Source organism: Pieris rapae, chromosome 14, assembly GCF_905147795.1.
Source record: "Pieris rapae chromosome 14, ilPieRapa1.1, whole genome shotgun sequence".
NCBI lineage: Eukaryota > Metazoa > Arthropoda > Insecta > Lepidoptera > Pieridae > Pieris > Pieris rapae.
Genome location: NC_059522.1, coordinates 4,327,584 through 4,355,044, shown reverse-complemented (window position 1 = coordinate 4,355,044; position 27,461 = coordinate 4,327,584). Strand labels below are relative to the sequence as shown.

The 27,461-nt window shown below is 31.8% G+C and overlaps 1 protein-coding gene across 4 annotated transcripts in view; it reads right to left on the bottom strand.

Annotated features, from left to right (window-relative positions):
- LOC110995373 (fibroblast growth factor 22) overlaps nucleotides 1-27,134 on the bottom strand; it is a 131,414-nt gene extending 104,280 nt beyond the window's left edge. Inside the window, exons 1-2 of one of the 4 annotated variants that reach the window (XM_022262508.2) lie at nucleotides 27,048-27,134; nucleotides 26,236-26,401 (exon numbers count right to left, since the gene is read on the bottom strand). The gene's annotated coding sequence lies outside the window, so the exon portion shown is untranslated. Of the gene's footprint in view, nucleotides 1-26,235 lie in introns of all 4 variants that reach the window. The other 3 variants (XM_022262507.2, XM_022262510.2, XM_045631210.1) reach the window with 3 other exon arrangements.
- Nucleotides 27,135-27,461: the final 327 nt, after the last annotated feature.

Here is a 27,461-nt window from a genome sequence, read left to right as displayed (position 1 = left end):
ATATAAAGTAAAAATATATGAACTGTGATAATAAATTGAAAAGAGAATAATACCAAATTTATTATGAAGAGTCTGAAACTGCTTAGTTAAGTTTGCCGTAGTGCTCTATTCTGAATACATTTTTTTTTCTTCAGACTGTCATGAAAAGGAAGTCGAGTGCCTTTTCAATACATGGGTAACGATAACCTTTTACTTTCAGCACTACTACTTTGTTCTTAAATTTTAGTGGCTCTTAGTGGGTTTATTTTATTTAAAATTTAATTCTTGAATTAATGAGAACTGAAAGAAAACTTAAGATACTAGCTAAAACGTTAATGACACACATATCGAAACCAGTTAATTACTAACTTTCTCGTGTCTTAAAATTTTCACTCATGCCTAGGTAGAAAACGTTGAAAATTCTTAAAAACAATTAAATAATATTTGGAATACAAAATTACTGGTACAATATACTTAGTTATAAGTGTGACTGTTTTCTCACTGGGACATGGGATTTTTACGATTGAGATCTAACACAGGTTATCTTACCGTGACAGTACCAGCTAGTTAATTGAACAAAAATCTATTCAAACAATCATATTCCGATTATTAAGATTGGAAAATGTATTTCCATAAATACAAATTACTATTCAATTTACTACATTCATAAACACAACGTACGTAAATATTGAATAGATAATAAAGTTTTGCAATATTTGTGAACGTGTTCAATTATTTGCTTGCACTTAAATGTTATGAATGACGTCGCTTTTCTTTAAAAAAATGAGGCATTTTGTTTTATTGATTTAACTAGTTTGGGTAAGGTCGTAAAAACAGGAGATAATATTAAGCAAAAAAATTAGCCCCAGTCTTGTCTTATATGATACACGCAATGTTATCAACAGCATTTATACGGACCACATACACATAGACAATAAGCAGCATATAATTTCTTCAACCGTTTTAGCGCGATCAATAAATCATATATTTTCTAAGATTCCTATAAAACACTAATTTAAAGCCAAATAAAGAAAATTTTTACAAATTCAAAATGGTCCTAATCTCTTAATATTGTTGTATTATTCAGGCGAAGGCTTAGACAGCAATTATCAATAAAATAACGATTTCTATAGACGCATATAAATGTCTAATTAAATAACGTGTGTAATTTTCATTTACTATGAAAGCATGTTAACAGCAATACTGGGGTAATATTCAACCTATATTTTGTAACATATATATAAGTCCAGTAGTTATTATGTTAGTTTATTTGTTCGGTCATATCATATGTAATCTTTACTTGGTTAATTAAATCCTTCTAATGAATTTTATCCAAAATAAAATTGATATCGCAGTCAATGGTCGATACGAGAAGCATTCGATTTACAATTAACACGCAAACGTTCAGAAATAACATAAAATTTATTCGACCGTGAAATTCGTCCAACACCCGACCACACGCAAAGCAAAACTTTATTACTTTAATTATTCAGAAATATTTATTATTTATTGGTATTTTGTCTTTGATTTGAACAAAAATTGTACTATCAACAAGCCCTTATACTTAAAAATATACTTAAAACTGTAATAAATTGAACAAGGATAGGCTGTACTACGTATTTTTAAACTACGGCAAATACTTAAGACACAACTGTTCTTTCATTGTGCTGATAATTTTTATCGATATCAATATAACTTTTCACGTCACTAGAAGATCAAACAGCCGCGCAATGTATATCATTTAAACTGATTTGCTCAATGAACTAGGCGTAGGTAGGCACTTTAAGAGATCAATATTTGTAGAATAAATAATATGGCAGTTGAGTCAGGTTTAATTTTAAAAATAACATCGAACTTCTTCTAATATCACTATTAGTATTATTTTTTTCTAAGTTACAAAATAAAAGCCTCGGTATAAAAACCTATACTTACCTATTTATTGGAATGGAAAAAAATATAACACGAATAAGAATTTTCAAAAAGCGTGCTTAAAGATATATTTATCAGTACCAGTATGAAATACTCAGATAATAATAATAAAATAAACGTTAAAAAGAAACAAATTATGAACATGTCGTTATCAAAAACATTTCAAATAGTTGTAACAATTTAGTTTTAAATTTAGGATCATTACAACCAGGTGGCTTTGAAAACCGGTACAATTAAAAAACTTAAGTTTATTTTTAATATTAAGCAAACAGACACACTTGGCCACATTTTTTAATCGCGACCCTTTACTTATGCCAATTAAAAGTTGAACAAGTCAATGCTTTTAGGAATACTTTTTTTTTTAATCGTGCATAATTATTTCCTTGCACGGTGTACGTTGTAAATGATTTATTGGTTATAAAAATCATAGAAATTCAATTAACTATTTACATAAAAAAAATTTGTTCACGAAAATTGAAATGAAACCAATTACAATTGAAATTGACGCCATTTTTTTTTAATTTACATTAAACCTCAAAATTTAAGTTATTCTAAGAAATTTCTCAATTAAGAGTCAGAAAAACCACAGATTAAATTACGACCTGTCAAAAATTTCCCGCCAATTACATGACAGTTGACTGTGGCGGTTTTTTAACAACTCTCAATTGCTTCAAGTGGTTAAGCATCAAACTTCATATTGTTTAATTAGTGTTGTGATGTTGCCGCAAGTCCATAAACGCTAGAATTTGTCTCTATTTAGACACTACCGGGGTCTTAAGAGTCTGATTGGAATAAATATTTGCAATCCGACTAATTTAGGTGATATAAAAGTTATTTGTCATCTCCCTTTGAAGTTAATCGCAAAGGGTAATAAAGATCAAGAGCCCGACCATCTGTTTGAATCTAGATACAAACTTTTATCAAAACATTCAATCTGTAATACGTATAGTAATAACAAATACGTATGACAGTTAGTTCAATATTGATTTAAAGATTTAATACATTTTTTAGTATTAGCAAATAAAAACTTAACGAATTTGGGTGTTCTTTTGACTTTATGGTTTCGGGAGTTGCTTAACATGATTTAGTTTCAATAAAAATCAATGAAGCTGCATTAACTGTCAATCAAGATATTTCTAACAGAATAACACTATATATTCTAAGAAAAGCTTTTAAAATCTTATAGCTCATAAATTCTTAATAGCAAATAAAAATAACAAAATGTCGTAAATCATCTTCTTAATTAAATTTAAGACTTTAAGACCCAGAACCAAATTTGAAGTCTGGAAAATATGAATTTAACATTATCAAGTTTCATCAAAGGTGGAATTGCATTGATGGCCTCAATATATTACACATATACACATATAGGCCATATTCATTAGTAACGCCGAATTTTTGACATACTAAATTTCATAAATCACGTAAGGGATTATGTTTAATTTTATAATACATCATATTTTACGATTCGTTATCGATTGGAGCGAGTAAAACAATGTTGCACATATAAATCTTCTATCTTGTAGAAATAACGAATTTATTTAAACAACACATCTGATTCTGGTATTGAAAAAAGGTATAAATGTTTTTTTATGTACGTTAACATTTCTCCAATTTTTCTCTACATATAAACCTCAATCAGAATTCAAGAAATAAATAAAAAATACTCGCATCCAACCAATTCCGAATTATTAACATATTTTGCAATAATTATTATTTACATATTTAGATAACAGAACTACAAGATCGTGCTAGAACATATTAACTCACATTTAAATAAATTATATTTACTACATAGGCTGGAATGTATTATATATTACATAGGTTTATTTACAGCTAACGACAAGCGTATAAAGTAGACCATATCCTATTTTTTTAATAACTTTTAAAGTCGATAAATCTATTAAACTTATATGAGGCTCGCAATTAGCATTACCGAACCTTTCACGGGCCTTTTATTAATTTTAGTTAAATTAAAAAAAATCTACAATTTAACATATTATTGTATCGTATCGCCGTCGACAAAATCTTAATAATTATCAATTTACGTGTAATGTGGGTCACTGAATGAACATAATGATTTGTGGTCGCGATAACAAGTCCATATACCTATTTTACATATTATCTCTCAATACAATTGTTTTAATACTTTTTAGGATAACATTCAGCAGAGCCGGATTAGGCCAGCGAGGGCCTGTAGCAAATTTTATAGGGGCCTTCTCAAGTTATTTAGTTTATAAAAAACAAATATTTTTGGATTTAATGTCGGCAAATATAGAAATAGTAACACTTTCAATAAGACTTATTTAAGCAAATCATGATCTATTTTACACAAAGTGAGATGATTAAGACATTCTTATAAAAAAATAAAAATCTGGCCGCATGAAAGGTAGATGTGGTATACATGCTAGTCTAAATATATCGATTATAATTAAACTTTAGAACATTACGGTAAAAAGTTTGTAAATACCTACTTTTTTTTAGATTTTTAAGTGAAAGGGCGGCAAGATGTAGTTCGCTGCTGCGTGAATTAATATTTTTTAATTACGGGTACGTTGGAGAGCGTGGCCCCTAAATCCGCGGCGTTCGTGGCAATTGCTACTCTTGCTACATGGCTAATCCGGCACTGGCATGCAGAGTTAATTTCGAACTGATTTGATCATCATTAAAATCTTAGGACCATTAATTGACCAATCTCTTACTTACAGCTTAAAAATATACATAAGTCCAGTACACGTTGAAAACATCGTCAATTAGCTTAACAAGGTGAATAGCTTAAAGCTTCATATATTCTCCTTTTTTCGTTCTTAAACTAAATTAAATTTTCTTCGTAGCGCTTTTTCGACAACTCTCCCGTATACTGGATTTAAAAATCCCATGTATGTTGTGACGTTGATATAAGCAATAAATAACACTTGAATCAAAACATTTGACCTGTGAAATTTTGTTCTCGGATCGAACACAAAAGTTAACCGTTTCAGATAAGAGGCATTATCGTAATTACGTTTATCAATACGAATCGATTTCCGTCTTGGATTCGAGACCTATGATGAAATTGTCCATTATCTGACCCCTTGCTGTTTAAGTTATTGGCATTTGATAGTGATAATCACTTTTAGATAGGTAATTGCGCAACCATTGATTTTTCAATGGAATAAAATTTAAATTTTCCTCATTCTAGGGAGTTGATAACATTTGAGTTGCATCGGGACGTTTAAATTATATGCAATAAAGATTAATATTAATTGAATATGCTTACGCCTATGTTATTATTTTACTATTAATAATGTATTAACGCATACGCCTCTGTGACTTATTAGTCAATGGATGGTGATTAAATGATGGTGGAAGTTCGATTCCTGATATATTTTGCATTTTTTTTATTTATTTTTTTAATAGAACAGGGGGCAAACGGGCAGGAGGTTCACCTGATGTATTATGATTATTTTTTTATTATGTTTATTTATTTAGCGCAGTCCTTTCAACGTATAAGTATCGCTACATTGCCAGCGTGTGTACCTTGTAAAGGTACACCTACTACAAGGTACCTACACTACTACAAGAACCACTCTTTGTATTAGTTTAAATTTTCCATTCATGAATAAATAATTATGATTATGACTATGTGTATAAATTGTAAATACCGCATATTTGGGTGTTGAAATAAATTTTATAAAATACATATATGTAAGTATAAGGAAAAATATTGTCACCTAATGCCTGATTTAAGCCTTGACTGGGAAATCAATATTATGTGTAGCCTCAAATGAGAAACACAAGAAGGAAAAGTGCATACATAGTAAGACATTCACAGGAAAACAACATATAAATGGAGGATTAAAAACAATATAAGGTCATCTTGTCTTTCTCATATCTTTTCCCTGTATGTATATTATCTGGTATTTTTATAGAACAATACTGTTTATTGAGATGTCTCTTAAGACGTTTCAATGGGAATAAAGATATCTATTTATCCTTTCTTTATTTAAAATACAGATCTTTATTAAATACAATTTCGGAAGCGCTTGCTTATTCATTCGAACAACATGTCAGTTACGCGTTCTTTATTTTTTTATGTATAAAAAGTAAATTGCGTTTTAATAAAATATTAAAGTTTCAGACGAATTTATAAGTATCGCTCATTTAACAAATTCCTAAACTGACATTCATATCATTATTTGAATATAAAACAATATGGTGTGAAGTAACCCCTTTGTCGGTTTAGAAATTACGAACGAAAAAAATTTGTCTATTTTCTGCGATCAGAGAAGGGCAAAAAAAGTCGACCTACAATCTTCTTAGTCTGGGCCTCAGATTTATATATCTGTTTCGTGATCATTTGCTTCTCTGTGCCCGACTCACTCTATCGACATTTTGTGATTAAGGCATGCCGGATTCCTCGCGATGTTTTTCTTCCCCATTGTGTTAAATGCGCACATAGACAGTCGAGCCCATTGATGCTGAGGTTGGAACTTACGACTTCCGGGACGAGAGAGGAGAGAGAGAGGGAAGGCCAAACTGCTTCTAAAACGTTTAACTCATTTAAACGGTGTAAAAGTCTAGACTTAAAACGAAAGCATATTTTAAAACGTCTGTCGTAAATCAACCCAAGTAATTTCTCAAGCATTACGAATCTATTGAACCGTTACGTCACAACCACTTGGCAGTAGCTCGTCACAAAACTATTTCAGTCGCTGTAAACACCAGAATACATCAATGCTATCACGCGGTAAGTATTCCACGCTATTGACGGCTCCTAATACGATTGTTACCGATTTGAATGAAGACTGTGAGAATGTGTGAGCGGAATAGTGCTGTTATATCAAAATAAATTTCAATGTTATATGAACCAAATATCAGCTTAGTTTGTAAAATAAAACACAAAGTTTAATTTTTCAAAAATACGTTTTACCTTAAATTCTACCACAAATATTAAAATGTCTGGCAATTGTCTATAATTACCTTCCCTCGCAACTCTAGGTCAATAATCTCACAATTATTCTATTTGGCAACACAGCGTACACGTGGTTGCACGGTTAATGAATACATTTTTATATTTTTCATCTATGGTCATTAGTCACCGCGATTATGGATACAACAATTAATTATTTGTACAAGTAGGCAACATCTTAGTTTAAAAAACTTGTTTACAGATCAATATCTTGTTTGGATCATATTTCTTTATCAATCGGTAGCTTTCATAATAGTTTGTGTATTAAAGTCTTGTAAAATAAGCTTTGTTGCTTATTGCATGATAGATACAGAAACTATTAAATTATGTGATCGACTAGGACGAGTTCATAGAAAAATTGACAATATAATTATTATTTTATTTTAACAAAAGCTATGACGTCATTTAACCATAAATATAAGTATGTGCCGAAGTACATCAATTTTAACACACGCATAGTTTTCTCATAAGATTTAATTGAAAACCGCACGGCCTTAAAAGTGATTGTAAATTACTTGAACTGTAGAATTTATATGATTTGAATGTAAGAAATCTTCCAAAGAACTCATTACCACATGACAAAACCTATTTCACTAAAGTCTAGAGATTATGCAGTCTATAAATATTTACTGTACCCTTTGTACGTGGGCTGTATAAGTACATTTAAAAACGAAATTCGTAATTCGAATATTTTTAAAATTCGAAAACTAAATTACTTTCCTTTATCTACCACTTTATATACTGGGTGATTATATCGACATTAAAAAATATTTATTAATCGCGCTTCACTTTATTTTCTTCTTACAAGGAGCGGAGTAAAATGCCCTACATTTTCAGTTTGACCACATTCGTCAATGACAAATATATCTGTCCTGTTTCACTTCCTGAAAGTTTATTTAAGAGCAACAGTTTAACTACTTTGTATGTACCTTGCCAACTAATGTATGTGGAAGAAAAATGTCTAGTTTTAATATTTATTTAAATATTTGTCTGAAAACAGAACTAAGGGTGGTCTACTAAATTCGTGATGGAGTATAATTAATGTATACACATAATATATAACATTCGGAATGTTGCTAAAGTTTATTCCGATTAATTAATAAAGGGGAAAAATTACTTGCGATTGGTCGACTTTTTAAAGGGCTAACAAAAGGCGTAATATAACCTACCGATTCTAACTGTTAAGTCCTTAAACCATTTAAATTAATTCAATTTTCATATTTATAGTATAAATTACTTTGACGGTATTGAAACGTTTAGATATATGTATATGAAGTATAGATATATGTATAAAAGCCGGTCGAATTTAGAACGGCTACCAAATGCACGTGGTCACACATGGAAAATTTTATCTAAAGGTTGCTTAACTTATATATTATAAATTACACAAATCAGCGTCAGCAGTTTTACCTAAGTATTTCTTATACTTAAAAAAAGATGGAGTCTTAAAATAGATTATTATGTCTTGATACAATTTTACATCAAAGTAAGTTAGTAAGTGTCATAAGGCATTCATTTTTTCAATACCAAGTTACCTTATTTATACCAAAACGCCGTCATGGCGAGATCATTTTCGAGTATTTTTATAAAATATACGACTTTTTAAGCATTACACTAATATCGTTACATGTCTTACAGTTATAGGCTGTGCCGGCTCGTTTTCGTAAAAAATAGACGCAGAATTTGAAATATTCTACTAATTATAAAGTAACACCTGTATTGAATATCGATTGCTAAAATACAAGTTAAGTAACCTGACCACATTCTAAATACCCTTGAAATCTACCTCGCAGCAAAGTCAAATGCACTTTACTATTTAGCCGCATTAGAGTGTTCGGTTATATTAGGAGCGATGAGCGAAACGCTCGCATAAATGCAACTCGAAATTACGTACATATTTGTTATTTTATTTCATTTGAAATACCGTATTTTTTTACATAAATACAAACTGTATCTATAACAAAATACTTAACTGGTAAAAATAAATTAAAAAGGATTATATATTGAGTGCTAGACGTTCATTGTCTTTAGGATTTCTTGTACATTATTATTTTTAGATTTTTTACATATTGTAGCTGATATTTTACGTTCCCTTTTTTTACGTTACTTCAGCCTATACATATCTGACTTCAGCATGTGTTTCTTTTATTTTTTAGTTAAGTGCGTAAATATTATCTATATTAAAAATGTGTCGTATTCATGCGGTCACCGCTGTAAGTTGTGGCACACATCGGCAGTCTGTAGCCAGATTTGATTTTAGGTCGTCGCCGGCTTACATAACAATTGGATAATGACTTACGCAGTGCCACCGCACGCTGATTTAGACAGTGCACATTGGCATAGAATTAACGTGGGAATGAAGAATCTTTCGGACCTAGGTATAGAAGAACTAAGCCTCGTTGCTTGGTCAAGCCAGAATTCCTTATCTTTCTTGTTCATTATCAGAAGTCTAGTAAAGATACAGATTGTAGTCTGTAGGTGTATTCAATTCTAAAATAAAGAAGGAACTAAATATGACGAGCTAAAATCATAAATTGAATTTAAGTAATTTCTTGCAGTCGATTTTTGGTTTAAATGTTTTTTTGAATTCAATTCATAGACATTTGGTATAACTAATTTAAAAACATTGTTACCTCTAAAAATGTCGGCCAGAAAAGCGCATTCCTATCAAGAATATTGTAATATTAAGTTTAAGTCATTAGTGTCAAAAAACTAAATACATTTTCTTAATACGTTTTCAGGGTTAAGCCAGTATTCAGTTTATGAAAACACTTACCTATGGTAGTTATTCTGTGGCTTAGCAATGAATGTTCAACACTATATTTCATTTTCATCGCCGAAACAATTGTTTAACTTCAAATGACATTTGGGCCACGGGACTCTTGAAGATAGGCTGCTTTCTCGAGCATATATAAACTACTTACTAACAAAATATGTAAACATTGGCTTATATATTTATCTTAAGTATAATGAAATAAATATTTGCTAGTTTATTACTAAAAACCAATAAAAACGCTATTGCATTTTTACAAATTCAACAAAACTTGGAGGCATATAAGATTTCAGTTAAATTAAACGTGGTTATCGTTGTAATAAGCTGAACCCGGCGTCCTAACGAATGCGTTATGATAACACAAGCAATCATACTTTTCGTCACTACAGATTTATTAAAATACTATTACAACTGACTTCTACATACATTAAAGAAACTGAACATGAGAGATTTGTTGTCTACGTTACGTGTCTAATCGTGTCAGGTCTATTTTTAAATATGGAACAAAATTTTAGAATTTACATGGCGGTTCTTGATCTAATGGTGCAAGCTACAATGCAGTTAGTATGAGATCTGAGATGTCATGTGTGAGATTTATGACTCGGTGAACTTCGTATCTACAAATATTTATATTAAAACATAATGCAACGTTTTTTAAAACATTTGGACCACTTTAAAATATTCAATTTATGACAACCAAGTGTCAATTTTTTATTTCTCAAAAGAAAAAAGACTTCAAATATTCCCCAGATCGAAACAGTTTTTATTGGAACATTCACGTCGTTTTTAGTATTAGTTTCCCACTTTTTAAATTTCCCTGAACATCTACAAATTATTCAGCCATACTCGAGTTTTAACGAGACAATCGAACTGCAAATAAATTATATATATAAACTAGCGGATCCGACAGACGTTGTCCTGTCTACACGTCTTTAATTTCAAAATTTCAATTTTTAATAAGCCATTTTGATGAAAATTATTATTCAAATGTTATGACAATATCTAACGATCCAGCACATGGTCACACACGATATAACACAATGATAACAAAACTTTTTTTAAATTTCGGGACAGACTAAAATTAAAATTCGAATATTATTTAAAATTTGACACTGCGATGGTAGCGCCGGATCCAATGTAAAACATTCCAAAATCAACAACAACTAATAAATTGAAAATTAATTAAAAAAACATTGTCCAGCGGACAAAATTGTGAATCTAAACCATTCCCAGATCCCCTTGAACACACACAAAAAATTTCGTCTAAATCGGTCCAGTCGTTTAGGAGGAGTTCAGTCACATACACACGCACACAAGAAATATATATATTAAGATAAAACCTCAACAGTCAGATAGGATTTTACCATCGGATATATCTATCAGATATAACAATAAATTTATTAAAATATATAGCGGAAATAACTAATCAAAATATTTGCTAGTCGCTGAATGTTCGTTTTATTAGGTGAACGCACTCCCATTTAAGCTAATACATCCAAACGGTGTTTAATGACGTGAACTAGACACAGGCGGGTCAACTACGCCTAACCTACCGTCACCTGGCTATCGACCCAGCAAAGGAGACCTAATAGGATGAGCTTGACTTGAGGTTTAACGATATAGCGACCCGCCATTACCAGCCAGCTTAACCCGACAACGCGGCTTCGGCAGTATTAAAGTCGCAATATGTTTAAAGTGAATGGATTTTAATTTAAATCCGTATTTGAATTTATAAAACGCAGAACAAAATATAATAAAATAAATAATTAATTAACATGTAAAAACAAGTAAAGTTACTATGTATTATTTTATATTGTATAAATATTTTCCACTAATCTTTTTTTTTAAAGAACGTGGGGCAAACGGGCAGGAGGCTCACGTGATGTAAAGTGATACGGCCGCCCATGAACACTCTCAATGCTTAAGGGCTCGCGACTGCGTTGCCGGCCTTTTTCTTGAATCCTCTAATGAAATGTTCATCGAAAAATATGAAACGGTTAGTTTTAATAAAACATCCTAACAATTTACTCTCATTATTTTTCCCTAACGCGCAAAAAAGTATTACTTTAATAAGAGAAATATCTTGAAAATGGTGCACCTGAACAATACAAGAGAACATCTGATTTAGTGAAACTTCGGAAATGAAAGACTTTTGACTTCCGATTGGTGACTGAAAAATCTACTGAAAATCTTAAAAACCTTCAATAAGTTTACTACTCGTTTCATTAATAATTTGGGTGGAAATATTTTTTATGTTACACACAAAACGTCGTAAGTTGCATATTGCACCCCATGGTGACAACTTGTTTGCGATATTTTCTTAATAATATGAAAACTTTATTACTTTTGGGTAGCATGCTCGGAATTTATTAATACTAAACATATCCCTACATTATGAAGCCGAAAGCAAGGCCATTGTTTAAATTAACTTTTCTGGCCTAATTAAAATACGGACAGAAACTTATTTTCCATAGAAAAAACATCGAAGTCATCATAAACATCTCACAAAAGATTTGGCTTTATTATAAATAAAAGTATATATGACCAAAACGAAGAACATTTTTGTATGAAACATTAATTATTTTATGTTTTGTGGCTGGTTCCCGATTATGCGCTGTATGTATTTTATATCTATTAAGAACTATTAATAAAGGGACCTATAATAACATAGTTATTAAGTTATGAATGTAGTGGCTTGGACGCAGCAGACAACTCTCATTCGCATCCCTGAGGCCTTGGGATAAATATTAAATCCAATGGACTTTCTGTATACGTATATAACATTCGCTCGAACGGTGAAGGAAAACATCGTCGGCTTGCCTTATACCTATGAAGTCGACGGCATGTGTCAGGCACAAGAGACCGATGACCTACTTGCTTATTTCATTGACAAATGATAGAGAGATAAAGAACATACCGAAATCTGAGGCTTCGATTCTATTTTTTTGTTTTATATGTTATGTAAAACCTATCAAACTGGTATACGTAGAGCTTTCTCTGGTCTCTTTTGTGAAGGAAGGAGAGTTTCTTGGCAATTCTACGCTCTTCATTTCGGCTTAACTATATTGAATCAACTAGCTGACCTGTTCCCATGGGCTGACTTAAATACACATTGTGTTAAATATAAGCAATAGCATATGTATATGTTCGACATATGCTGTAGCTGATTTTTGTAGCCATTATCAAGCTTTACGACTTTTCTGTAGTACTCATTTATGTATCTCTCTATCTATCTATCGTTAAGCGTTCGTAAGAAACGTTATCGTTATTCGTTTTTTACCTACTTACTTTGCAAATCGGACCGCGAAAATCACGTTAATTCAAAATAACCTGAATTTCTTATAAACCGAAAATTTTCAAAATCGTTTCAAACTCCTTACAACCCCACAAAGATTAACTCTTTATGATATTAGTATAGATTTTGAAGCCAGTAAAATAAGTCTTAAATTCTCTTGTACACTTTGTCAATAAAACAATACCTTCGCGCCACATTCAATTCATCCTACCATCCGTAATCTGTTGTGGTGTATTTTTAGCATGGTCGTAAATAGCCCGCCCCACTAATCCGTGAGATAAGGCCGAATCAAACAAGCCTTAGAACTTTGGTAATGCAAGTGTAATTTATTTCAGTATTGTCAATAATATATCACATTCATAAGTAAAAAAAAAAAAAAAGTATCTTATTCATACATGGCAAGTAACAAAAATATTTGTCATAAAAAGACAAGTTCTAACGTTGGAACAATTTTAGTATCAGCGGTTCTTTACTAGTTACGAGTGATGTTAAATTGCTTTTCACGTAAGTCAATAGTGTCCCAGATTTCCATTGGATTGCACATTCCAGTGTCATTTTTGTGGAATGCCTTTGTTTAACCCCATATATATTAATAAATTGTCGAGATAACGCTGTTGTTTATTTCATTCTAGTATATTTATAAAATGTATGATTTAATGATAAAAAATAAGTCGAAAACTTTAAGTGGGTCGGTGAATTTAATAAAATTCGAGTACTTTCATGATAAGAATGGCGCTTACACAATTAGGTAAGTTGTGTTATCTGTTACTTTCTGGGATAGATAAGTTACAAACCTAATCAATTAGCTGGTGAAAAATTTAAAGTCTGTCGGCCTTATTATAAAACGTGGACTAAATATGTGTGTTTGTTACCATGGTTACGAAGTTTTTAGGCACGATTATAATTATATACAAGCTCAACAGTATAAAGTCTCAAATTTGCAAAGTCACGGTTTGATTAGATAGATAATGCTTCGGAATGATAATATAAATAAATTATATTTGTGTAGCGCCATCTATATCATTAAAAAATATATTGACAAAACTACATTCCCTTGTTTTGTTAAAGTTGAAAATATGTATGAATAATCAAGTGAATTTACAAATTCTATAATTTTGATTTTATAGGCAAGTAGGTAGTCAGCCTCTTGTGTCTGACATTCCGGTTCGTGCACTATGTTTGACTTCACCGTAAGAGCAGGTGGTAATTGGGCGTATAGAAAATTACATTCCATGATTCGAACCCGCAACTTCAACGAAAAGGCTTTCGCTTAAGGCACTAGCCTGCGAGCCTGTCCTGCTCTTTATTAAATAATAGTTGCGTAAATAAAACATACTACTAAATCTAGGTCCATTAAGTACTTGCGTTATCTAGTACTTAATTTAGCCTATAACACATTGACGTCGCACATGTAGTCCAAGTATCGTATTACGAATTGTTTTTCTCGTTTGCCCGCGCTGACCCAGTATTTAGTCATAAAATGTAGAAAGAATCCGTATAAAATAACATTATGAGTACCAATGTGTGTAAGATATATTTTACCTACTTAAAGGCTTGTGTTTTCCTTAATTTAGCAGACATATGCATGACAATTCTCTCAAACCTAAAATACACTAAAAGCTTTATAATAATGATTTTAATTCAACAAATTAACTGAGAACATGCATTAAAAATAAACTAGTATACAGGTTATAAGAGACTTTCTGATGCCATTTAAATAAATATTAATGGACATATCACAGTTTAAAAGTTTTGTGTGATATTTTTTTGTGTACTGAGCTTTCTCATTTTATATTCGATGGACATTTTAAAGCTTTTTATTTTGCAATAACTATTGCAAAATAAAGATACCAAGCTTTAAGTCGAAGCCTCAGGTTACTTTTTCGTGTTTTTTTCTAATGGGCAAGTGGGTGATTAGCCTTCTGTGCCAGAGGACGACATTTTAAGGGTAGCCGGTTTCCTCACGATATTTTTTAAAATGTACGCGCGAGTGTTAAATGTGCACATAGACATGAAGATGCACAGTTGTTGTTCGAGCCTACGACCTTTTTCTCATACAGGGGCCAAACGTATGCTTACCTGATGTTAAGTAATATCGCCGCCCATGGACGGCTTGCCATGGGCGGCGATATTACTTGGATGGACGGCGGTTGCCGGCCATTTAAGAAATGGTACGCTCATAGAAAAGCTCTACCAAATAGTTGTGCACGGCAAAAACTGCTTTAAATAACACTCAGTTGTGTAACGACGGACGGTTGTCTCTTTACATACCTATTAATGTTTTGGTACCTCAGAGACCATCAGACAAACAGAGTCGCACTCTGAAGCTAAGCCTACACTGCTCTATTTTGTAAAATAGGTCTTCATAAATGTCACCATACGTTCGTGTTAACACAAGCCATTTGACAGTCATGGTTCATTTGTTTCCAATTGCATTAGATCGTAAAAATAACTTAAATATGTACAGTTAAATGCATATCCTGCACGAAACGTTGAACTTGATAATCAGAGCAAAATATCCGGTTTTTTCACGTTTTCGACAGGTCCTCCACATGTTAACCTGTGGCGTTGACATTTCATATATTTACGTAATTTACCAACACAGAATATATGTATAATGAGACCAACATTATATTTCCTGTCGTTAAGTGGTGTGTAGCTTTAATGCCAGATGGTAAACGACCAATATGGGTGACCTTTCCATGCCGTAATATTTGTGCTATACTTATTCTTATCGGAAAAAATGCTCCAAAGATTAAAAAATTATCTTAGTATCATAATAGTAACTATTTCCTGGATATAGTTGGTCTTCGATCTGTACAGTTTTGTAGTAAGTCCTAAATCACAACGAATTCGTATAGTATAGTATTTTTTTGTGTCACATGTGACACAAAAAATAAGTACACAGTAAATTCCAAAAATTCAGGGAATTGATAGTAAAACATCCTATTAAACTTATTACTTTAATAAAAGTTCTTGTTACTGTTAATATGTAAAAACATCCATCCAGATTGGAGCCACCATATTACCAAATTTTTCTGTTACATGTGTTAAAATTTTATTTAAATTAGATGGTTAGGTTTAGTGGTGGCTGTGTTATTTCCAAACTGCTTAAAAAACGTTTAAAGAAATACAAAATTTATTTATTTAGTAACACTTTGTTGCATTACAATATAAAAAAATTAAAATAATTAAATGAAAAAAGGGCAGCTGGCGGACTTATCGCTTTCGAGCGATTTCTTCCAGGCAACCACTGTGTAAAATTTATATTTCAACGTTCCATTACGTTTTCTAAAACAGTAGACAAAAGCCTACATGAATAACACTATTTAATTAATCGAATCGTATGAGAGCACGTGCAATGAGTTTTTTGTTAAGTCACTGACCTCAGAATTTGCTAGGCTTAGATTAAGGCTAGATACTGAATGTGGTTTTAATTTCTGGGCGTATTAATATCGGTAGAGGCCCCGAGTAACATTGAATTGTGAAGCTAAAGTAAAACATCAGCTTCGTACATGACACGCCATAATGTTGATTACGTAAAATGCCGATATATATGGCGTATGTGCTTTCTTAATATCGATGTAGATAGCTTGAAATAAGTTTGTGCTTTGTAAAGGCCCTGTTCGTTAATTGGGCCTCAAAGTTTTAAGTTCGTCTATCGCACAGTATTGCTTTATTATTTTTAAACGTAAGCTACTATTTTAGAACATATGAAGAATAGCGGATTTTTTTACATTTCCGCGTATAGATAACCGGTTTGAACCGGTTTTACTCGGAATGTATTTGTACTACTAAACTTACGTTTCGGGCAGTTAATGACGAAATACTTAGTATTTGACTAGCTGTGCTCTGCTTTTTCACTCGTATCGTACCGCGGACGTTTTAATAGATGCCTTTTAATTTGTTTTATCTCTCTCTATTGTATGAATAAACCGTCTTAGTGGAATATAATTCCAACATGAATTAAATAGAAAATGATTCACACAAAACTATTGAAAAAAACAAAAAATCCTAACTTTTAGACTAGTGGCACAATTAAATATGACAAATAAACTACTTAACTATTGAACTTTGAATTCTACGGACTATATGATAGCGATAAATATAAATTAACTTCCGCATCTTTAATGCTGGCAGCATTTCCTCGCTGTATTGCGATGCTTTTTTGTTGAGCGAGGAAAGCACCAGCTAAGGGCTAAAAAAGGCTGAGAAAGGGTCACCTATTGAAATTTGGTTGTCACACTATTACTATTGTATCCAGTATCCATTCGGTATCGGTTAATGATGCAGAAATGTGATAGCTACAAGCCCGGCCGCAGGTCACTGAAATCATTTTAAAAGTAATTTATCAATGGAATATACATATATAAAATACGTGCATTATATCTATAGAAACCGAATTCTAATCCAATAGTCGATCTGACTTTCGGGTCAGCTGTTAATCATTAAATTATTCAGCTGGCCCTTTATTTATTACATTACTTCTCGTAACTTTCCGTAAAATCAGTTATCAGGGTTATCTTGATGCATTCTACGAGTTTGTCTAATACGTTTATTTAAATTTCGCTCATCAACTTGTTTACATAACTGTTTCTGTTTTTCCAACTACCAGCGAGAAAGTCGAATATTTGACATATGACAATTGACAGGTATGATCAATTGTCGCAATTACAGGACACGGCTTAATATTAAAATTGGTTTGATAATAACGCGTATATTTACAATACACTAGATAGAAAAACTTATATATTTAAAAAAGATTACAGAAAAACATCCGTTTAATTAGTATAAAAATATTATAAATAAATCTACCCTCTTCTAACGCCCATTTCTTGGTTAGGTTGCGACCGAGGACCTCTACTAGCTGCGGTACTGACATATCTATCTTGCTTCTTCCACATGACATTACCATGCATGACAAGCATGGTAAATGGGTACTTTTAACATGTTTGAATTTGGTATGGATTTGGGCCCTGTCTACATACCTTATACAACAGAGCCTACCCAACTCGACTTCACCATCCACGGTTGCCTTGTATATACCTAATTCTATATACTTGTTAATCGCTTTTACTTCATCTGTTCAACACGGAAAACCCTCCTAACCAGAATAATAAATTAGTAAGATTTGTTTATATTAGTTTTGGATAATCACATTGACTTGCTAATTTAAACATGTCCAATAAACTAATGATAATTAAAAACGTCGAGATACATATCAGTCGATTTTCATTATAAATTAACGGGCCGACGACACACTTCTTGACTTTTAACATGAAATGCTTTTCACACGAACTTTATTCTGTCAATATTCATAATTTACTTAAGGGCGTGTCAGTTAATTTTAAATGAGATAAAACATCGAAAGAAAGTACCTACCGTTTTTAGCTTTCTCAATCGGAGAGGAATTTTTAGGTTGATTTCTTTCTATTCGGATTATATGATCAGATGTTTCTTGTATTATTAATATTTGAGTATAATACTTTCAACAAACACTAAAAACATTTGCATAATTTTAACTTACCAAAGTAACTTATAAAAAGATTCCGACTCAAAAGAAATGAAATCATCATGTTTTTTAAATAGGTGACGTCTGAAGGCGACTAATCTATGTATCACGCAATTAATAATTAATCGAAAGATAGCCCTATTCTACTAGATTAACATTAAGATAATAATAATCTACAAATAATAGCAATACATATCAGTAAGATTTTCGTAAAACATTCGATAAATAAAAACATTTACCGACAACATGTCAACTTAATGTATGTTAAAAAAAGCCCTAGATTTTCAATTCTCGGGACAGATACGTAAATGTGAAAGTGAATTTAGGGCAAACGCCTTAATATTTAAGTTTAAAAGTATTAAAAAACTTAACCAGTCAAAGCGCTGCGTGACGAGACGAAGCAACGACAGCAAATATTAGCATTGAGATATTAAAAAAGATGTAATCTTACAATTTCAGTAACCCGTACACTTCCGCTATGTTTTCGGTACAGATAATGTAAACGGGACCATAGATAACAGATAGATAAGTAATATATCAACCCGCTATCGTGCATTGTATACTTTCTACGCTATCTATAGAAAATCAGTGCCACGTAGATATGGTTTACAACATAGGAATTGATAGTAAGAATATCGACATTATATATTGCAAAAACTATTTTCTGTTACATATGTCAAAGAAGTTACACATTGAAATGAATGCCGAAGAAATTGTGTCAATCAATTACGACTGAAGAATGGGAATATTTTAGTATTTATAAATTTAGCAAATTTAATTACTACATAAAAGATTACTATGTAGTAATTTCATTACTACATGAAACATCTTACATTCGTTGAGAGACGTCTACCCAAGCCTTTCACAGTTCCAGGTCTGGTGCAGAACTAAGGAAACGGTTCAGTAGCGAAATCATATCCGGAATTGGCCTGGTCGAAGACAGAAGGACATGGCTCCAGAACTGAAATACTTTTCAGGCATATGCAGTCTAACCTAAAGTTAAACCAATACAATTATTTATTTAAGATAATAATGTTTTATGCCCGCAAAATGGCAGAAAGACGTCTGTCTCTATTACAGTTCTTAGACTTAAGTGTTTACTATAAAAATATAGCAACTATTTCAGTAATCACAGATGGCGCTAGGTAGCCATAGCCTCTGTGTATCTAAAGAAGTGTTACTTAAACGAAATAAAAAAACAATATTTTGGAAGCCACACTTCCAACTTCCACTTCCGTCCAGTAAAACGTACCACGTATCACGATAATTTAGTATAGCAAACGTAGATCATTACCTAGTAACCTGTGGCTATCCTATACTGTTAAGAGTGTGAATTATGTTTTTTGCGGCACTGTTAACGTCATTCTGTGGTATACTACAAATGTTATGTGGTAACTGTCAACACAATATAAAACTGTTAATTTAAATAGCAGATAAAATATTGATGTCTTGAATTTTATGGAAGTAGTCTCATAATTTGAATTTTATTACAATATGATTTATTAAGGTTTAAAGAAAACTATAAATATATAGCTAACGATTGTGTGTGATAAATTTAAAAAAATACACCATGAAATACACAGAGACATTTGTAGATATTAAAAACTATAGATTGTAATAAAATCCACGTGAATTTATGTCATTCGGCGGTTTCAAAATGACTGGCATTTGCCATGCATAAACTTTTTAAACGTAACTATAGATTATAAAAGCATTTCGCCGCCTTGTCTATCATTAAAATATTTTGTCCCGCCTTCAGACTAGGTGATATTTTTAGTTCTTATTCACGACGTCGTTGTTTTTAAATATTTTTTAAAGCTTAGTCTATGGGAATTCTAAATTTAAAATAGCGTGTGATCTAAAATGTTTGGAAACGAAATAACCAAATCGTGCAAATAATATTAACCTATAAAAATTTAAAAGCTTTTTTAATGGTAATTTAACTATTGCTTAGTAAAAGTAGTTTTTAACCCAAGTTAATAGTCCCACGTGTATTTCTTAGGTAAATAGTTTTCGCCGTCTTAGAACTTGAATTCCTGTATAATTAACTGAAACCATACAAAATAAAAATGTAAGGCATACGAAATCAGGTATATATTACGCATAAATGAAAATGGATTTTGCTGTTGTATGATCATGCAAAAATTATTATTATTATTTTCACTAATTATTATTAATTGTAATGAAATGCGGTTAATTTATAATTTATGTAATGATAGTTTAATTTACATAACTCAACATTTAGCTATTTTGTTTCAAATTAGATCTTTACCAACAAAATGTATATTACTTTACTGCATACATACGAATGCCCGGTCAAAAGAATATGTATATAGAGATATATAAGTTACAAATATACTTTTAATGTGATTATGATTTGTTGACCACATTCTTCATGTCATTATGATCGTAAAGAAAGGTTTCAACGTCTAGACATTACTTATCTTTATCCCAGATTTCGGATAGATAGGGCTGATGCTTTTTTGTTTGAGTAGGTACTTCAACAATTAATAACTATTGGAAGGGAAAAGTCATGAAGTTGAAAATGAATGGGTTTATTCATAATTATATCATATTTATTTAGGAAAACAATCGAATCGCAATTTATTTTGTTTATTAACACTTCGTTGCATTACATAAATTTTGCATTACATTACATTTTTTTTAATGAAATGCATCTGGCGGCCTTATCGCTTTCGAGCGATTTCTTCCAGATAACCACTGATTTTTGAATTTAGTATTCTATATTTAAATTTCTACTGTAAACAGAACCATTCAATCAAGTACACTTGAAAATCGCCGTTCTTTTAATCAGCTTCGTATCTCAAAATATAAAAAATCGAGAATAAATAAAATTAAAACAGGTCATTCATAATGGATACAAATTGCGTTCCGTTCATTTGAATGGTAACTCATTAAACGCCAACAAAATAGCGAATGAATGAACCAAAGAACATTTTATTTCAAATGCGTACGTGACTCTTCATACATTTTTTTACGCAACCTCTCACATGAAGGGTGTATGAATAAGAGTCTTTACTCTTGTGTTTAATATTATGACATTTAGTCGTACTTAAACGAACACTTCCTTATTTCAGTAATAAATCTGGGCTTCAGACTTCTATGTCAGTTTAGTGACATTTTCATGGCTAAAATCAAGTCTTACAGCCTTCAGTAATATACCTACACAAGGCACTGCTGTCACATTTTTAGGCCTAAGGGAAGCCGGTTTTCCTCAGCATGAGATCGTGTTAATTGTGCACATAAAGAAAAATTCAATTGATGCAAAGCGGTAATTCGAACTGGCGACCTCAAGGTTAAAAGGGCCACGCGCAGGCCATTTAGCCAACACTGCTTTTACTGCTTCCTCTTGGTAGGAAGTTTTTTAAAAACACAACATAAAAGAAAAATTGATATAGGAGTCACTTACTTACGGCACAACGAACCAAATTTGCGTCTAAATGCGGAAACTGGGTCCACCTAGTAGAGGTGTCAATAAATTAGGAAGCACTGTTTATTCTGTATGGGACAAACAGCGGTATATTGACGTAACTCATAAACAATAATCATAGTGCAGTTACGTTATCAGTAATGCGTGAAAAATATATGATAACGCACCATTTCTTATATTTGCACGAAGTCGTGTCAATGAACCCGCTCATGGCCACTAAATTGTTTTACAAATAATGAATTAAACTTTAATAATCATCTCAAGGTGTCGATGACGCAATTTTATGATTAATTAAAAAATTAGGTTTCGTGAATAATTTATAAAAAAAAAGTTCTTTATGAATTAACTACCAGTTCTATTATCTTCGAAATAAAGCCATGAGCTAGACACGTATGTTAAACATATGTGAAACGTCAAATAACACTTTAAAATTAACAAATATGTTTTTCAAAACGACCGAATTTACTATATCCTCCGTGTTTCGAGTGTTTTACAATCGTAATCAGCGACAGACAGAAGGTCTATTCTCTATCTTATATTTAAGAGAAAGATTTGTATTGTGGATTATTTGTCACGAAGTTTCTCAAAAAAAGAACTGATTTCAAAAATTCCACCATTAGCTACAATATTCCTGAGTCCCATAGGCTTTATTTATTTACTAAATAATAAAACAACTGCAGCTGTGTAAAGCCGGGAAAGGCCGCTAGTATTTTGTAAATGATAACGATCTTAGCGATACGAAAGCTAATGTGTGTCGTTTCGAGTATTGCAACACGTGTTACAATTCCCGAATGGAGTCAATTCGAATTAATACGTCACGAAAACGCGAACTGCAAATTTTTTCTTCAAACAAGAGAAATCTTTTTTCGCGATTAGCCTTTAAAAGTAGGTTGTCTAAATACATTGTAACTCCTACTAAGTTTACAATAATGTTTGGTGACATATCAGAAAAGTACTGTATTTTTTATGTCAATTGGTCCGGAACGCGAACTTTAACTACCAGCGAAGTACCTAAGTTTTTGTATGCAAGTTCGATCTTATTCTCTCAATATCCATAGCCATCAGTGGCTACGTCGCGGTAAAAAAACTTTGGGATTGGGGACGCCGATGTTATAGGTATTGGAAATTACAAAGTAAGGGCCAAGAAATATAGAATATAAAGAAGCAGAAAGAGAGAGGAAAACGCTTCTTTAATGAAAATGTTAGGCCATACAGTTTGTATAAATATTATGCAATCAAAAATCATTACAATTTATTTTATGGCGTAAATATCTTTCTTTCCAATTAGACGCAAATACTATTTTCTTTTGTAATAAAAAAATTAATTAAAGAACATCATATGATGCCTTTTAAAGAAATCCCGTTTTTCGACTGCCACAATCAACATGACAAATCTGGAGGCTACGCTTTTTCTTAAGTATGAAAATAGCTGCATCTTGATAAAGCATTTTTGGAGGTAATAATTTTCAGTTTTCCTTAATTGAATAAGACTTGTACTAAATTGAAAATAACAGGAACGGTACAGACATAGACTTCCATATATGCGTCCGAAACTGATTTCATTTTTGAATCCACGTAATTAATTTGCAGTGTGTACTATATAATGCACTATCTAGTTTTATAAAGGGAATATAAAATATTACACATCTCGTAGATAGGTACTGGGTCCCATTTCTTTATACACCAAAGTATAAAGCTCATACAAAATTTAAATAAAAACTACGAATATTTTGAGCAACATTGATTAATATTTTCCACCTTACCAAAGATGATGTGAGGAAATATTTGAAGTAGCGAGCAGACTTTAGACTTTGTTTAGCAGTAACAATTATTGTTTAAAATTTAAAATATTATTACAGTTTGCTAAAAGTTTAATCTCAATGTTCGTTCTTTAGACTATTAATATACTTTCTTATGTTTTCTGATTCATATCTTTCTCGTAATATAATCTGTTTTGGCTTTGTATTTTGTCTAAGTGTTTTGTTTTATAAAAAGAAGTTTAAGAGAATAAGAATATGTGTTAATAAGCTGTAAGATTACTAATAAATACAATACAATATTTTTTGTGTGTAAAAATGTTATCTTAACTTCCAATATTAAAAGGGCCTAATTGAACAGCTCATTAACTAAACGTTTTTATAATTATGCATGTAACTGACCAACACAAAGTGCTTCTTACCCAATGTACTTGAATACACAAAGATTGTTGTTGTGACAACAGTAAAGCCGAATTGTTTTAAGACAATGACTTATTAATAAGTGGCCTCCTTAAGGGGGAATATAAAAGATATTATATAACAACCTGGTGATGACGTAGAAAATATTAAATAATAAACAAAATTATCAAGCTGATATACGTAGTGTCAGTCATCCGCGTCCTTATTCATAATATCGCGATGTCTGCTAGGTTATCCTAATAATAATGCCTTCGTATATTAACCACAGGACATACAACCTTGGGTTCGACTTCCTACCAAACTGTTATTGGACTAGCGAAATAAAAATTCATTCATTGTTTCCGTACGTCAACCACAATAGGTTGTTTGAACCCCAATAGAAAATAAGCTATTCAATTCGACCCCTGTTAACGTTATTCGCACTTTTCCTACAGGCTTAGTCAAGATACTTTATCAGTATGTAGAAAGTCGAAAACGAAATTTGTCGACACTCTGTTAAGTCATCTTGACTAAACTACGATTTTGGCAGTTTGAAATTAAATTGACTACAGATTATTAGTAATAATAGATACGAGTAAATAATAGATATCCATATTAAACTTTTAATAAATATAGTATCGTTTCCAGTTATAACTGCAATGGCAAAAGCCGAGAGCAATGGTCAAAGAAAGTAATATTTATCATATTAAAATTAATCACGAAGCCTCTAAAGGTTGTGCTAACCACTGAAAGAGAAAATCTAGAGTGAGCCTCACATAATTAAAGTAGAAATGTCGTAGATCAAACTATTAACAAAATTATTTCTAACCTTGCTCAACTTTTTAAATAAATTTAATTCACGGATATCAATGCAAACACCTTTGACGTACAAACACTTTTGAGTATATTTCATTAATGGCGATAAGTGCTATTAAACTGTTATAATCTGCTAAGATAATTAAATAAATGTTATGTTTAGTCCTCGCAAAAAGAAAACACAAGTTTAAAACAGTCCGATAAAACTTTAAGCTAACAAACTGAGTGTTAAACACTTAACTTGAAGAACGGAGACTGTGATTAAAACAGTGTTATTCAACTAAGTTTTCATGGGTTGAGATAATCTGTGTCGCAAAAGCAACCTTCATAAAGGTATAGATAGAGTCACTAAAGACTATTAATTCACTTTATAATTAAAGTTAGCATAAAACGTCGGTTATTTTATCTTCCGAGAATACAGAGAAGAGTGAAAGTATTTGTAAGTCTTAACGGAATATGCTATATATTATCACAGTGGTGATGTAGTTTTACAATATTTTGACGGAAGTAAAACTATTTGTCATTTGAATGTAATTAACGTTTCAATTTAAACATTTTTAAATATGATATATGATAATTAAGTTCTCAATGTCAAGTGGAATGTGACCTGCAAAATTTACATTGGATCTTGTGGCTATTAGGGTATCCCCAATTTTATTTATGAAAAATCAAAATGTCTGAATTCCTTATTTAAATATACAGAAATTTTGGTTACGCCTATCGTTATCGCAGATATAACATTTTAATTGTAGATTTACTTTAAAAAATATAAGAGCTTCAGATGTTGTTTCGGAAATAGTTCTAAATTTTAATATTTTCCAGAGAATTTTTATGTATGTAACACCGTCTACTGTACAGAGGTTTTATTTTTCAATAAAATAATAATATATATGATAAATAGTGATAATTACCTATTAAATTCAATATAATATATTTCGAAGGTCGTTATGGCAACTCTACGACGGTTGAGAGACGGTATAGTTAAATAGAAAAATACACTTATGTCATGCGAAACGCATAGGCCAACATCTAATTTTAACTGACAAATTAGAACAGAGAAATAGACTGTATTATATGTGACTAAAACCTAAAATAGCATCATTGACATTAACATTAGCCAGCTACTGACCGGCGAATAATTAAGCCACATTATAAATGCGAAAGTAACTCCAGTCTTTTTCACGGCTAACCTCTAACTTTACTTCAATGAAATTTTAACAACAGTGACGTTTAGTAATTAATTTGAATTAGTTTTTACTATTTCTCTATGCCAGAGACAGATTACTTTAAAGCAGTTTCGTATAATTATGAGTGTTATAATTATATATTATTTGAATAGATGAATAAGTAAGGAATAATTCGGAAATACTCACATTTATGAGCCAGACAAGGGGTTAGATGCACTTTCAAAATACCGTTCTCTATTGGTATTTTTCAAAACCGCTGTCACCAATAGCGTGTCACTTTCCTACCATTTCCAACTATATCGTATCACTTGTGGTTATTGTAATTCTAACTTATAACTCAACACTGGTATTGCTGTAAAATACACATCGGGAAGGTAATATTAGTAACGTTTCCCTGAGCTGCAAAACTCACAATACACTGACACTACCACAAAATATCACAGTCAAAGCCACAGACAGATCGTAATTCTAACTGTTGAAATCGAGGACAATTTATGCAAATGATATTGACAGAAAAGGTAAATGCGATAACATTCACGACCCTCTATTATTTGTACAAAAAATTAGTTTTTTAAACTATTGATGAACGTATCACGGCAAGTGAAAAGAAATTTTGTTTAATTTATCAGATTACTGTCGTCAAGCGAATTGCAAACTTTTTCGGCAAAACTTTTTTTGCTTGAAGCGTTTCGTAAGCGGCCAGCGAATACGAGTCGTTAAACTGAAATCGGTCCAAATCACCTATAGGCATATAACACGCCATTCGCCGCGTGGAAACAGAATCTAGTCACACGAAAATTTTCACTGTACCAAACATTTCCACGCGGCCTGCATTGTTATGCAACTGCAGAGGCCGAAAGGATTTTGATGGCGCGAACTTCGGAAAAGCGGGAGGAAAATTCTAACCTCAAAAGTTTGCTCAGCTGAAAAGTTATCTTAAACACTGTATAGTTATGGGCTCTGTGATATTTTGTGGACGTTTGCACTAGTTAGGCTACCGGAGGCGATTTATCGTGAGCGCTGTCGGTGCGCGCTAGCGGCTAGCGGCATTACATGACCGTCTCGAGCGGAGTCTCGTGCGGCACTGACTATCTGCTGTGGACTGTGGCCTCAGTGCCTCGACAATCTCACCTAGCTCCCAATCCCGATAGTCGTCAAAAAGCTCGTGCACTCCAACGGGTGACGCGTGAAGTGCCAATTTGGACTTCAGGAAATTATAAAGCTTGAAAAAGAAGAACTTTAATAGATGATTTAGCATTATTAATTTTTTGATAATTTTCCTTGCTGCTGCTCCATAGCTTATTTTATTTATAGAATATATATTATATATATATAATATATATAATATTATATATATATATATATATAAAAAATAGAATAATGTTACCTTAGACCGCATACAAAATGTATTA